Source organism: Castor canadensis, chromosome 4 (genome assembly GCF_047511655.1).
Source record: "Castor canadensis chromosome 4, mCasCan1.hap1v2, whole genome shotgun sequence".
Lineage (NCBI taxonomy): Eukaryota > Metazoa > Chordata > Mammalia > Rodentia > Castoridae > Castor > Castor canadensis.
In genome coordinates this window covers 69,221,910-69,234,799 of record NC_133389.1, presented here as the reverse complement: position 1 = coordinate 69,234,799, position 12,890 = coordinate 69,221,910, and the positions used below count along the sequence as shown (strand labels likewise).

The following is a 12,890-nucleotide window of genomic DNA, read 5'->3' as shown; positions in this document are numbered from 1 at the left end:
TTTAAAACACTATAATAAAATAAAGATAGGATATCCTACCTTTTAGGATATATATTATATGTTTAAAGTCAAAATCTGAAAACTTTTATATTAAACTGTTGTAGTAAATCTCAAAATAACAATCTTAAATGAATTCTTTAATTTCCCTGAGATTCTAGAAGACTGTCTTTCTACTGACCTAAAAGCAAAACCCCTAGTCCTTAAACTCTTTCCAGAGAGCTGGGTTTAAGGGCTGGTGGAGTGGCTCAAGTGATACAGTGCCTGCCTAACACAGCCTAGCAAGCATGAGGTCCTGAGTTTAATCCCCAGTACCACCAAAATAAAAAAAAAAGCAGAGAGTTGGGTTTACATACCCTTCTCTCTCTAAATTTTCTTATAAAACTCCTGATAAGGGAGTGCTTGGGGCTGAGCCACCATGGTAAGCAAGGAAGCAATGATCTCATATTGCCACAGATAGAGAGATGAACAGATGGCTCAGGTCTGCTCTCTTCTCTTGTTGTTGGGTGAGGATAAATGCTGTAAAGTAGTTACCAAGGAAACAGAGTCCCCACCTTAACATGGGAAGGCAGCCCTTACCCAGAATCTGCATAATTAGGCAGGGAGCTGCATACTTAAATCACATACCTGTGATTTTTTTAGTCTGATAAAAATCTTACTATGTTCTGCAAAACTATGATTCTGAAAGTCTCTACTCTTCTGGGTAAATAGTGACCTATACCTCAATTTGACTGTATAACAGAACACTCAAGACACATGACAGTAATAGTAAAGGCAACAAAAGCTCCCCTACACTGGAAGAAACTTCAAAGACAAGAGAATTCCTGTGGAAGGGAAGAGATGATTTAAGAGAAAAAATATTGAAAAGATATTAATAGCAATAACCAGTAATTACCTCTCTTTGACAAACACATAAATCTGTCTGCTAGTTACAATATTTTGTTAATTACTAAACATGACTTTGAAAAATGGTGAGATTTACTCAAAGGAAGGATTTATGTGATTAGAGTTAAATATGAAATGTTAGTGTCATTTGTCGATATCTCAGCAATGTAAAAAATGATTAAATGGTCATTTTTCTAATTATTGACAACTCTCACTCTTCAATACAGGCATGGCTTTTGTAAACTTTTAAATTTAGGGTTATTTTCCCTATCAGCACATATAGGGTATCGAAACTTCTAACAACAATTTTAATTTTCCCAATGTTGGGTTATCACTAAAGGAAGTAGGAGTAAGTGTTTGAGAATCTGAGCCACTGATCCCATCCATGTGGTCACAAGATGGTTAAGAATCATGCTGGTGGATATCCTCTTTTCTACTGGTTGACAGTCATTAATGGGTTGTTGATATTAACTAAGTTACTATATTTATTATTAATGAAATGGAATTTGGGGAGTAAATAATTTAATTTAAAACACCTACTTACTAAAGTAAGAATAGTTTAGACCCTCTGGGATCTTTTCTCTGTGCCATAGGGCACATCACCTGGAGTGTACTCAGAACCAAAACTAAGTGTGACATTAAACTAAACAAATATAGAAAACAAATCTGCAACATCACAAAATATTTATCATCATGAAATAAGTGTTTCATAATTACCCATATTTTCAGTTCTTCCTAGAATAGAATATTGATAGTTTAGTATTTTGTAAATGAATATGATACAATCCTACTTCATTTTTTCCCCTTGAAGTCAAAGTATTAAAGGGAATTTCCAACTGTGTCTCCATGCTCCTCTTGGAACAGAATTTTTTCATCTTAGTTGCTTAGCAAGTGTTTTCTCAGAAAGTGAACCACAGGCTAAATATGAGGCAGAGAGGAAAATCATTGTCAGCATTCATCAAAAGAATGCTTGTAATTTCCCTGTGATGACAAACAGCGATTTATACTTATATAAGGATAGACAAATATATCCCATCTATTAATTGCAACCAATTTATAGTATTGATAAAAACCACAGTAAGCTGCTGACACAAAACATTGTCTTTACTTTCCCTTCTTAAATATCTTTCCAGCTGGTAGTAGATTGCAGATGCTGTCCTTTTAGCTAAGGTTTTCCATTTCCAAAATTTTAAATGTCATCTTTTGGACCTCTCTTCTGGTAATTTCTTTGTAGGTGGTAAGCATAATAGAAAACTTATCTCTTGAATTAGCCACATGCTTTGAATGACTTAGAAGCATATAACCAGCCTAGACACAAAACATGCATCATCATGTTTTGCATCATCAGTTTGCAAATCTACTCTGAATCTACTCACGTGACTATAGAGAACACTTTACATCAACCAGTCTTAAGACACTACCATTTCAGAAAATGTCATCAAATATTCCACCTCTTCTCTCTCTCTGTCTGTCTCTCTCTCTCCCAACATGTCAATACTAAAGGAAAGTTCAGATTCCTAAAGAAGTGGCCAAACTGAGGTAGGGTTATCAGGACTGCCTTCCTGATGAGAGACATACGTGTTTCTTTCATCTGCTCACCTGTAAATGGTGCTGTCTTCCTTGCTGGGGATGGACTTAAGGTCTGTGAGTTCAAGGAACTGGTCATGGAAGTAGTGAAGGTGTAAAATGCACACCAGCAGAAAGGAAGTTGGGATGAAAATACGAATGAACAGCTCAGCCACGATAAACTGCTTTCAAGCCTGTTGAAGAAAGCACAACAAAGCAAGAAGTTTTCTTAGATAACACAGACCCCAGGGTTCCTTCACGAGCCACATCTCTGGCTCTCTCTTAGTGCTTTTACCCTCTCCTGCACATCCTGATTTAGCTTTTGTTTATAGCAATGCAGCTTGCCTGATTGTACAATGATCAATGACAAACTTGACACTGCCAAATTCAATGGTGAATTCTTTATTTATTTAATTCAACCTCCAGTCCTTGCAATTAACCCTGGTCTTTCCTTTTCCTTTACCGCTACTCATTTTTCTTGTACCTCTCAGAAGCTGAACTATCTCCAGGACTCACTTTGGAGTCTTTTATCTACCTGTACCTTTGCCCTGGTCATCTCACCATGTTCCATGGATTTATCTGCCATCTTTACACGAAAGACTCAAACATCCATCTATACTACACTTTTTCCTGTGGACTCACATACTGAAATTGCTACTGGAAATTGACTGCTTTACAGTGATTTCATGCTTAGTGTTTTCAAAACAAAGTTCTTGAATTCCCTCTTTTTCTTAGCAAAGCTGTTCTCTATCTCTCTGTCCCCATTCTGGTTTTCCCTGGGCAAATAAATAGTATACTTATCTACCCTGTGCAAAATTCAGAAATCAGGAAGTGTCTAAGATTCTTTATTTTCCTTGCTTCATTCTTCACAAACCACCCACTGCTGCTGTCTGTCTCACCCCCACCTGTCCAATGAGGTTGCTGTCATTTGTCACAGGATTGTTGTTGTATGCAAATGGTCTTGTTTCTATTGCTCATGCCTCACATTTTCTCAGATAGTCAGGAGATATCTTAAGACTTACAAAAATTTCCAACACAAATAAAATACAAACACCTGCCATCCCTGCATGTCCTGGGTGCCTGGCTAAACACTCACCTCACCTCTTTTTCTTTCCCTTGCTGCCAGCAGGCAAACTTTCCTTGAATTCCTCACATACACTGAGCCAAAGTACATTGTGCCTCAGAACCTTTGCACCTTCTGTTCTCTCTGCCTACAACACATTTCCACCCTTTCCCTAAGAAGAGCTGGTTCTTATCCTTCATCTAGAGTTTAAATGACACCTGCACAGTAAAGCCAGTTGGAACCACTCCAGGCTTCTTCAGTCTATTTTCCTTCAAAGACCCACCACAATTTGTAATGAATTTACATGTAGTAAGTGGGTGTTTGCCTCCTCTTTTGGATTAGAAGTCCTATGTGACTTAAACTTTCTTGTTTCCTGTTGTATTCCCCAAAGTAGGACAAGTATTCAATTAACATCTGTGAAGAAACACTACAGATGTGTACATCTAGCTCTTTGGCGATTCATTCCTTTTATTCTTTTCTCCTTGCTACTTCAGTGTCTTTGACTCAAGGCTCAGTTCTGGCTGGGTTTCCAAAAGAATTTGAGAAGTTTACAGAAGCAAATTAGATGAGAGAGCACTGTTTATTACCTGAATGACATGCTGTCTCCTCACTAGGGCCTCTGCACTGGCAGAGAAGACTTTCTCTCTGCTCTAACCACTTACAGTCTCAGCCTGGCAATGTGGAAGAGGAAAGGCATAGCTTTATGCTGAGTCCTTGAGCTGTGAGTCTATGAGCTGAAGAAATGAACTGCAGTCTGGAGGGCACAGGGTTCCCACAGTATGAAGAAGGTGCATTTCATATGGGATCAACCCCAGAGTCATCATTTCATTAAAATAGGACTGAAAAACTTCCTTGCCCATCAGTCAGTATTCATGCAGGATCTACTACTTTTATAGCCTAGGGCTTGATAAGAGGGGACAAAGGAGAAATAAGGTGTAAATGTGATGGCATCATGTTTTACTAAAATCTTCTGTAAAGAGGTGAACAATACACACTTAAACCATCAACTGGTTTGTTAGCCTCCCATCCCATCCTCCACCAAAAGTGCTTACTTTTCTTTTTTCAATCCAGTCATATTTTGCCACAGGCCTGGGAAGTTTTCAAATTGATATGTGTACATAAAGATAAGCACCAGCATAGTGTAAATAACCACTGACATCCAAAAATATTTTAGAATTCTCCTCCACCATTCATAATGCACCTAAGAATTAGACATTGAAGCAAAGGAGAAAAATGGTCATAGGAAAACTCGCAGAGATATTTGTTTTAACTAAGACAAGTGATTACATATAGATATGCTTGAAAATAAAGTCTGTTTCATTACTAGTTTTTTTAAGATTCTGTACCTAATTTATTTGAGTAGATATGGATCAAATTCAAGTTCTACTGGCTATCAGAACCTGTTTTTGGGCAAGTGAGCATGTTTCTTCCTCCAGAAGTAGAAACTTTGCAGTTGTTAGGAGGAGGAATCAGATAATGTTTAGAGGGTTCATTGTATGTGCTCTTTTATAGATTCTAGTTTAGGAAATATCAAAGCACTTGATGTACTATACATGCATATATATGTACGTACACACACACACACACACACACACACACACATAGGCTCAAAGACAACTAGTTTTTCTGATCCTGAGTTGATTTCCGGATTTATCCTGAAATAAAACAATTTAAAAACTGGGAATTCTGTACTATTTTAAATTATCCAGATACTGCATTTTAAGTAGCTAAAATTTTGCCATTCTACCATCCCTTTTTCATGATGGATTTTTTCAAGATAGGGTCACACAAACTATTTGCCTGGGCTAGTTTTGAACTGTGATCCTTTTGATCTCTGCCTCCTGAGAAGCTCGGATTACAAGTGTGAGTCACTGGCACCTGGCCCATTTTGGGAGTCTTAAGATGCAATATTTGAATTTTTTTGATCACTTTATGTAGTGCGTTTATGGGATTACAGCAACTGCAAAGGAAGCTTGTCTGTATTCCTGGGACAGACATGAGAATGAAAACTCAAGCCCAGTGGCTTACCTACCTGGTACAAGGCCACGCAGAAGAGGAACAACACCATGTAGATGATTTTGTACATTATAATTTCACCCTCAAAGCTGATGAAGAAGAACATCCCCCCGCAGACGTAGATCCAGTACTTGATAAACATGGCCACCACCAACTTGCCCAACACCTTCATGATGTCCTGGTCATCGTCCTCCACCTCCTCTTCCTCCAACTTCCTTATTTCTTGCTTCTCTTCCTTCGCTTCCTCGTCCTCCTCCTTCTCTCTGGGCCCTCCTTCCTCTGGAATATCTTGAAGCTCTTCATCTTCAAAATAGAAAACGTGCCATTAGGGGCTGTGTGAACTGTGTGGGGCAGGGAAGCATGTATTTTATGAGCCATTGTATGGTCCCGATGAGTCTAGACTGCGAATAAACAAGGCAACATTCATAACAAATTCATAGTTAATTTTCATAGCCTTCCTGAAATGTAGCTTAAAAATTAACTTTGGTAATAATTTATACTATTCTCTTTATAACACATTTTCCATTTCCTTGTCTGAATTCTAGAAAAATAATGGATAACAATAACAAATCAAAACAACTATATTGATTAAAAATTCTAATTGTTTCATGGCACCAAGTCATTCTTGAATGTATTCTATGCTAAAAATCTTAAGCAAAAAGTGTGTTTTGAACATCTAAAAGTGTGAAACTTAAAGCCAAATATAATTTAATTTAAGTTAGATTAAAAATGATTATAATTTTAACTGTCTAAAGCAATTTTATGCATTGGAATTGAAAACACTTTACCTTGCCTTGAAATATGCTAATACACAAGACTTATCTCTGTAATAGCATTATCAAATTCAGGCTACCTAAACTTGAATAATTTATTCAAGCAGCAGTAGATTCCCAGAGTGGGGGGAGGGGTGATTGAAAATGATTGTTTATCTCAAATTAACCATTCTTTACCAAAATTAATTGGTTAATTGGTCTGCTGAATAGACATTCAAACTCATGTAGGCAAGATTTGAATCTTTTAATCATAATTTTGCTGCTGTACAACTCAATGGTTAGGTTTAATAAGGAAATAGAATAGTACTGGCTGATCTGTGATGGTTTTCTCATGCTACTGAAGCCAGCTTCTGGAAGCATGACAGCCTCTTGTTCATCCTACAAACATGGAACTTAATGTTGACTGACATGCACAGGAAATCGGGAGCACAGCCTTCTTCTTTACCTGTGTATCAGCCCTAAAGCTATAGAGATGTTACTAGATCTCCTTCCTTATTTCTCTTTACTTTGTGGCATATTATTTTTAGAAAAGAAGACAATTTGAGTCAAAAATATTTGAATCAGTTCTTAAAAGTGTCCTTGGGGAAATCATTTAATTTCTTTGATTCTCAATTTCTTCTTCTGTTGAGAATCACTTGTGAACATTAAATGATACATTTTTGAAACCCCTGTGTGCTCTCAAAGTCTCTAAAATTCTGGCTAATTGGCTGAGGATGCAGCTTGCCTAGGCCCTGGGTTTGATCCCTGTGCCAAAATTAAAAAACAAATTAAAAACTAAGATATAAGTTACATGCTGTACTCTTGTTGGCTATCACTCCAAGTTCACAGTGGGCTTCTATTTAAGTCTGAAGTAGAGAGGCTTTCTGATGTACTTGTGGTCTTTCTCTGTAATTCTGCTGAGCATGAAAATCTGTGCTCACATATCCCCCATCCTTCCTTACCTTTTTCTTCATGCTCCTCACTTCCAATTTTGACTTCAGATAAAAGAGCTTCTTTTTCCTGAAGAGCCTTTTGCTCTGTGAGGTGTTGTCTCAGCAGGAGCCAAAAAGTCATGGTAAAAAGAATCTGAAACCGGGGTGAGCAAAACTAGAATTCAGCACCATTGGTAAAACAAATGCATCTCACTGCATACAGCTTTTTCCATATGTTGGGGGGAGTGGAATACAAGGGCCTTTTTATTAGAAATAGTCAGGGCCCTCACTTGGTTTCCATGGAAAGAAATTGCTTTTCAACCTGGTTTTTTTTGCATATGATGCATGACAGAAGCACATGCAGCACTATGCAAGGCCCCAAGAAGGTGAACCAGACCATCCAGGTTACCTGTATCTGGGCAGGAAATGAACTCTAACATCTAGATCCCCTCAAAACACATTTCTGACTGATTCCATCCAGACTGACACGTCACCACCATAGTGAAAGGGAGACAGGCTTCTGTATAGCTCCTCTCACTCTGCAGAGCTCCTTATTATAAAGAATTTCACATATGCAAAAAGGAAATCTTCATCAGAGAAAATAGAACCCCTAATTGTTCCCATTAATCTTCCAACATTGAAGGAAAAAGTGACCACACTTTTACGCTAACATTTTCTTCAGTGTTAGGGAAAAACATTTAAGATTTAGGGAATGCCATTCTTTAGGAAATACAGTATTGGTATGTAGTAGGTTTTTTTTTTTTTTGGAGAATAGCATCATTGGAATATAATTCACTTGCCATACAATTCACCTATTAAAAGTGCTTGATTCACAGACTAGGGTGCAGCTCAGTGGTAGAGCATAAATTTAGCAATGTGTGAAGCTCTGGGTTCAATTCCCAGTACACACACAAACAGGTGCCTAATTCAGTGGGTTGAGCATATTCACAGGGTGTGCAATCATCACTGCAATTAACTCTGACATATCTTCATCACCCCCTAAAACAGCACCATGGCAACTGCCCCCTTTTCTCCCTATATTAGCTCTGTCTAACCACTAATTTGGTTTTTGTCAGTGTAGAGTGGCTTAATCTGGACATTTTAAGGAAATACAATTTTATAATATATGCTCTTTTGTAAGTGATTTCTTTTACTTAGCCTACTTGTAAGGTTTATTCATATTGTAGTACACATAGTATTTCATTCCTTTTTATTACAGAGTAATATTCCATCGTGTGAGCATTCATTGGTTTGTTTCTACATTCATTAGTTGAAGGGCATTTCAGTTATTTCATTCTTTGCTATGACACTTCTATCAACGTTCTGATGTAAGCTTTCACATGTCCATATGTTTTCAACTCTCTTGGGTATACAAACCTAGGACTGGAATTGCTAATCTTATGGTAATTCTGCATTTAACATTTGGAGGAACTGGTAAACATTAGACATTTTCCGCAGTTGCTGCACCAGTTCGCAATACACCAGCAGTGTGTGAAAGTTGCAGTTTCTCCATGTCCTCAGTCTCTTTTATCAAGTATAGCCTTTGTAGTGGATGTGAAGTGGCACCTAGGAGACTTTTAATGAATGTTTGCTAAAGAAATGAAAAATGTAAAAGGCAAATGGATGAGACATTTTCCATTTGAATTATTGTCCACTTAAGGATATGTGTGGTGATACTTATATTTGTAGTATATATGGTGCATTACACATTATCCTCATGTCTATAAATTACAAAGTATTTGAGACAGACGATGATAGACTTTAAATGTCTATCATTTACTTTCAATGTAAACCAACTTTGATAAGTCCTGCTAACCATGTCCGGAACCTCATGAAATCAAGAACAAGAGTGCTTGCCCTTGTGAAATTCTGGCATTAAAATTCTGGACATCACTGTGAGTTGAACTCGAGCTGCAAATTGGGAAGGAAACCTGTTTTTCTAATGCATATTCAGAGATGTCAGGACTAATTAGGAGCAGATCTTTCCCAGAGAAAATGAGTTGAAAGCCAGGTTTTTCAAAGTGGCAAAGTGGCAAAGTGTGGCTCAAGCAGTAGAGCGCCTGCCTAGCAAGCATGAGGCCCTGAATTCAAACCCCAGTACCACCAAAAGAAAGTGAAAGTTGATAGAATTTAATGGAGTAGGGAGTGAAATATTAGGTTGCTGTAACTGGAAGTGAGCATACCTTGGAGGACACAGGTCCTCTCATGCTCTGACATGCTGAATCGTCCAGTACTCGCTGAACAATGTATGTTTAGAAATGTGTGTATCTTTATCAATGTCATTATGGTGGAGAGTTTATGAGCCTGGCATTGGGCTGTTACTGTCTAGGGCAAAACCTTGCACTTTTTATGGCTTCTTGGGTGCACTGAAATATAAATGCAGACCCTACTTTCCCTGTGTTACAAACTGATAATGAAAGAAAGCACTTGAACTCCTTGGAATAGCTTATACTGCATTTTTCTATTTTATGTTGCATGTTCTTATTTGCACATCTAATTACTATTGCACTATAACTTATAAAAGTAACTCATACTAGAATTCTTTGAGATGAAACTATTGTTATTTCAAAGCGAAAACTAAAAGCATGGTGTAATATATATTCATGTTTAAATTAAGGAGAATGCTAAGCAATATAAATTATTTCTCAAAAGGTCTCTTATCTGTTCATTTTTGCAAAGCAGTGGTATTTTGAAGCCTATTTTTGTAAAGTTTTGCCTGATGTGATTGTTAGGATTATGGATTACTGTGGTTTTCTTTCTTTCTTTCTCTTTCCTTCTCTCTCTCTCTCTCTCTCTCTTTCTTTCTTTCCCTATTAACTTACCTTTGAAGCAAGTTCTCCTGGCTTTTTCTTTTCTAGAAATCCTGGTACCTTTTTAATTTCAGGAAGCTCAAAACTCCATATATACTGTAATACCAGCAGCAGATTTCCATAAACGACCATGAAAGGAGAGCTGATCATGGCATATTTCCTTCTGTTACGAATCATCCAAAGAGTACAAGACCAAATTAACAGCACAAAAGTCAGCCAGCTGTGATAGGTGATGCTCCAAGCCTGCCAGAAGAAAAGCAAAGAAAAAACAATTAATAGCCAATATGATGTACAGTCCACTCTGGTAAGTTAAAAGCTATCTATAAAGAACAGGTCAGTAACATTTGAGCCAGGGAGAGGACAGAGTTCTGGTGGCATAAGGTCTGTGGCACAGGGAAGGGAGAAAGGAGGATAATGCTGAGAAGGATGCTGACTTTGCAATTCTGTAAGCAACAGATTCAAAGGCTCATAGCCCAAGTCTCTTCAGCTTTACTTTACTTTGCAGTATTAAGACAACTGCAAGTGACTTTTCCCTTCTTTTCTAGAACAGTTTGGAGTCAGCAGTTATTTATGAATGATGGGTGGGTGTGGGCCATAGCTGCACTGAGAAATAGAACCTTTGAGACTAATAAGATTAACCATGCAAGCTGGATAGATATATACACTAGAAATTAGAAAATTTATGTCAGAAGGTTGACTGACTGTTAGGCTTCCACACATCCTAAACAAATGGCCAAGTTAATAAAGGGCAGCCTCAGCTTCTGTCCTGTAAGGGTCAGAACTAAACCGCTGTCAGACCTTGGGGACAAGTGATACATTTTCCTCCAATCCTACTGAACTTTCAAAGAATCAGAGATGGATCTCAAATGGCAGCTGCCAGAACAGTCTGTAAGTCAGATTCATGAACACTATTAATTCCAGGAAATCTATTACCTGTTACTGTAATCTCTGATACTGCATCCTTTTATGAAACAAACTTTAAAAACATTTTCTAGATATGTTTGAGGCTAACTAAAATCAGTCTATTCCTGAATATTGTGAATTGCCAACATGCAATCCTAAAGTCAAGAAAATTTTAATAGTGTATTTAGCCTACTAGAAGTCAGCATGGAACAAATAAATATTTCTTCTCAGCAATTTATAAATTTGCCCTGGCTCACAACCAGATTTTAAAATGATAAGGTGTTTAAAATTATTGGTTAAAATGCACAATTTTACACTGGAAATAAAAACAATTTTTATTTAAATTAAGGTAGTAACTGGTATCTATTGTCTGAATTGTTTTCATCAAACTATATTCCTTAGAAGTGATATTTATCAAAGGTTAGGTAATAGTTAATCCATTTGCATAACAGAATACATTAAATGGATTTGTATTAACTCATGTATTTAACTCATTTATCCCAGTACGAAATGGAGATATTAGTTTGCTAGTTTTTTGCTGTGATCCAGGATAATAATCTTTAAGATTTTGTAATTCTGCAGATTTTCTCCCCTACATTGTTCTTTTCTCTGGCAGAGTGAGGGCAGCAGAGACAAGCCACAGACAACAGGGATTTTTAAGAAAATGTCTTTCCCTTCCAATGTCTCCCAGCTGTGGTGTCAGGAAGCCAAGTCTGCACTCTGTTGTTTTTCACGGTGCGGGGGGATGTAGCTTAGCGTACTTGGACTTGGCAGTTTTGAATAAATACACAGATCACTTTATAGATCTGGCTTTTTGTGTCTTGCCCCTATCTGTGATTAAAGGCTGCTGCCACAGGGAATTTCTATGGAGGGAAATTTCTAACATAATGCCTCCTATACGGAATGGCACTAGACAAGGGTGCATGTCGAAAGAAGGAATCTGTTGTTTTAAAACATAGTTCTTTTCTATGAAGTAACAAGATGTGTACTCAAAGCTGCTTTACTTTCTATGCTCTATGTCTTTAAGAGAAAGACCAAACTTACCTAACTTAGAGAGAGGAAAGAGTGTGCCTTTTTTGAGTTCGAAATTGGAATTGTCCATTGCATTTATAATACGTTTGATATCTAACAATCACAGGTTTGCTGCAGTTTAAATGTGGATATAAGATGATGTCAGAAAGTAACCAGAGAGCACAGGATTGATTCCATTTCACACCAGAGCAGAAACTCCATCTCCACACAGAATCTTTTATTCTGTGGCATTTGCCTTCCCGCCATCTGTCCTGCATGGTAGTGTCTCACTAGAGCCTGAAGCTGAGGTCCACGCAGGACATCCAGGAGCAACAGGAATGAGTGCCTAGGTATTTTCCCCTAGAGTTACAAAATATTTTCATTTTGATCATCAAAGATGTCCACAGATTCTCAACACTGACCACAGAATTTGGAAGAGTCCTATTTTAAATAACAGTTATTCTCAAAACTAAATCTCCAAGAGAATCTGTATTTAGGAAAGGAAAGGATTAGAACTTCCTCTGTCTTCTATGTGGAAACCAAAGAATTATTTTGAAGCTGTGATTTGAAGACAGGGGTGAGTAGAAACACTCAAATGGAGAACTTCTAATTGGAAGAAGCCCATGGGAATCATGAGGGTTCAATACTAAGACAAATAAAGTGTCACCCAAATCTAAGGCAGGTGTGACCTTCTTTACCTATCTGAAAGAAATAAAAGCAGCCTGTGTCAACCTTCAATACCTTGGAAAAAAGCTACCCAATATGTCCTCCTAAGTTAAGGGACAATCCAACTTAAAAGCTAATTGAGAGAAATGTATTAATATTTAAAAACAGGCTAGGCAAAGTTGAAGAGGACATGGTTTTCCAGTCTATGCTATAAAAATCCCAGTCTATGCTATGAAAAATTAACATAACTGACCACTGTCTGCCCAGTCATTATGAGATTAAGATTCTT

The 12,890-nt window shown here is 37.5% G+C and overlaps 1 pseudogene; it reads right to left on the bottom strand.

Annotated features, from left to right (window-relative positions):
• Positions 1 to 7,253, bottom strand: part of LOC109680916 (piezo-type mechanosensitive ion channel component 2-like) — a 41,615-nt pseudogene extending 34,362 nt beyond the window's left edge.
• Positions 7,254 to 12,890: the final 5,637 nt, after the last annotated feature.